This window comes from Oryx dammah, unplaced genomic scaffold, assembly GCF_014754425.2.
Source record: "Oryx dammah isolate SB20612 unplaced genomic scaffold, SCBI_Odam_1.1 HiC_scaffold_23, whole genome shotgun sequence".
Classification (NCBI taxonomy): domain Eukaryota; kingdom Metazoa; phylum Chordata; class Mammalia; order Artiodactyla; family Bovidae; genus Oryx; species Oryx dammah.
In genome coordinates, this window is record NW_024070207.1 from 21,546,351 (window position 1) to 21,549,551 (window position 3,201).

Consider the following 3,201-nt stretch of genomic DNA (forward strand, 5'->3'; position numbering starts at 1 on the left):
GCTTGTGAAGATCCGCTAGAGAAGGAAATGGCAACACACTCCAGTATTCTTGCCTGCAGAATTCCATGGACAGAGGAGCCTGGTGGCCTACAGTCCATGCGGTCACAAAGAGTTGGACACAGTTGAGTGATTAACACTTTTACTTTCACTGCATAGCAATAAATGAGCCAAAACCAGACAACCTTAAAAGTACACAAGGCTTGTCCTTCCAAAACTAGTATCTCCCACATGTTTTTGACATACTATGGAACATCTTGAATCCTAAGCCTATACCTATAGTCAAAATTATCTCCAACCTTACCTTTTTATTGGTGTCTTATTCACTTAGGACCTTACTTTCTACTGGAAAACTACCAAATTGATACACTCAGTTCAGTCAAGAATTGAAGGATATAATCCAGAGAAATTACTAATGATATGAGCTTTTTGGCATGCAAAATTAAGAGTGGAAATATAGGCTTCTTTCGTAAAGTTCCAGAGTTAATCCTGAATAAGATATATTGCCATTTTCAAAAGATTGCTGTGCTATTTTTCTATCACTTAAAACATCCACTAAGAAATGTGCCAAAGAAGAACAATGCATCCCAGGAAAGTCTTTGTTTCTAACCTAAAGCTTATTAGTATTCTACCAAGAGATAGCCATCAGGGAAGAGAAATCTGTCTTCAGTAACATGGTAAACATTGCATATAAAAAGTTAAAAAAAAAAAAAAACAGAAAAAAGCAAAAAACCAACTTCGTTATAAACCAACTATGTGCTGTGCTTAGTCGCTCAGTCATATCTGCCTTTTCACAGCCCCATGGACTATACTTCAACTTAAAAAAGAAGATTGTATTTAAAATACATAAAAGCATGTATATTTGGGGAATGTAGCTAAAAACTTGCCATGTCTACTTTAAACACTGTATTGACAAGATATAATTCAGGGCATGACTTTCTCAACATCAGTCCCACACTGTCTCAGATTTCCTATAATAGTGACAAAAATTAAAAACATAGAAGTAGTAAGTGTTCTTTCTGTTTCCATGTATCTATAGTTAATTGAGTCCTTTCCTCTCTGTTTTTTCTCTGTAGCCCTTAGTGATTGTAAGATATATTTGACTTCTTTGCTTATTGTATATCTCTAATTTGGGAATAAAATATAAAATCCATGAGGAAATGGATTTTTTTTTTTTAATTTTCCAGTACCTGAAAAACTCTGACCCACAGTAGGTGCTTAAAAAACATCGGATGTATGAAAGCAAATGATACCACTATAGTAAGAGAGATAACAAATACAGATTGTATTATAATGGAACAACATAAAAGGAGCTGAATGATTGACAGGATTGCATTTATATATTTGTATCTATATCTGTATATGATTTATATGCTTTCTTGTGAAAGAGCAATGCTGAGTTAATTTCCTTCCATTTCAAAAAATGACTATTATTTATATTGATAGTTTAATGCAAACACAATAATTTTTGCCCCTTTCTCAATGTTGTTTCTGTTAGGTCCATACCATTTTTGGACCTAACAGAAGCAGAAGTTATTAAGAAGAGGTGGCAAGAATACACAGAAGTACTATACAAAAAGGATCTTCACGACCCAGATAATCACGATGGTAAGATCAATCACCTAGAGCCAGACATCCCAGAATGTGAAGTCAAGCAGGCCTGAGGGATCATCACTATGATCAAAGCTATTGGTGGTGATGGGATTCCAGGTGAGAACACCCAAAAAAGATGTCCTTTTCATTGTAGGGGACTGGAATGCAAAAGTAGGAAGTCAAGAAACACCTGGAGTAACAGGCAAATTTGGCCTTGGAATGCAGAATGAAGCATGGCAAAGACTAATAGAATTTTGCCAAGAAAATGCATTGGTCATAGCAAACACCCTTTTCCAACAACACAAGAGAAGACTCTACACATGGACATCACCAGATGGTCAACACCGAAATCAGTTGATTATATTCTCTGCAGCCAAAGATGGAGAAGCTCTATAGAGTCAACAAAAACAAGACCAGGAGCTGACTGTGGCTCAGATCATGAACTCCTTATTACCAAATTCAGACTTAAAATGAAGAAAATAGGGAAAACCGCTAGACCATTCAGGTATGTCATAAATCAAATCCCTTATGATTATACAGTGGAAGTGAGAAATAGATTTAAGGGCCTACATCTGATAGACAGAGTGCCTGATGGACTATGGAATGAGGTTCATGACATTGTACAGGAGACAGGGATCAAGACCATCCCCATGGAAAAGAAATGCAAAAACCAAAATGGCTGTCTGGGGAAGCCTTAAAAATAGCTGTGAAAAGAAGAGAGGTGAAAAGCAAAGAAGAAAAGGAAAGATATAAGCATCTGAATGCAGAGTTCCAAAGAATAGCAAGAAGAGATGAGAAAGCCTTCTTCAGTGATCAGTGTGAAGAAATAGAGGAAAACAACAGAATGGGAAAGACTAGAGATCTCTTTAAGAAAATTAGAGATACCAAGGGAACAATTCATGCAAAGATGGGCTCGATAAAGGACAGAAATGTTATGGACCTAACAGAAGCAGAAGATATTAAGAAGAGGTGGCAAGAATACACGGAAGAACTGTACAAAAAAGATCTTCACAACCCAGATAATCATGATGATGTGATCACTAATCTAGAGCCAGACATCTTGGAATGTGAAGTCAAGTGAGCCTTAGAAAGCATCACTAGGAACAAAGCTAGTGGAGGTAGTGGAATTCCAGTTGAGCTGTTTCAAATCCTGAAAGATGATGCTGTGAAAGTGCTGCACTCAATATGCCAGCAAGTTTGGAAAACTCAGCAGTGGCCACAGGACTGGAAAAGGTCAGTTTTCATTCCAATCCCAAAGAAAGGCAGTGCCAAAGAATGCTCAAACTACCACACAATTGCACTCATCTCACATGCTGGTAAAGCAATGCTCAAAATTCTCCAAGCCAGGCTTCAGCAATACATGAACCGTGAACTCCCTGATGTTCAAACTGGTTTTAGAAAAGGCAGAGGAACCAGAGATCAAATTGCCAACATCTGCTGGATCATGGAAAAAGCAAGAGAGTTCCAGAAAACATGTATTTCTGCTTTCTTGACTATGCCAAAGCCTTTGACTGTGTGGATCACAAGAAACTGTGGAAAATTCTGAAAGAGATGGGAATACCAGACCACCTGACCTGCCTCTTGAGAAATCTGTATGCAGGTCAGGAAGCA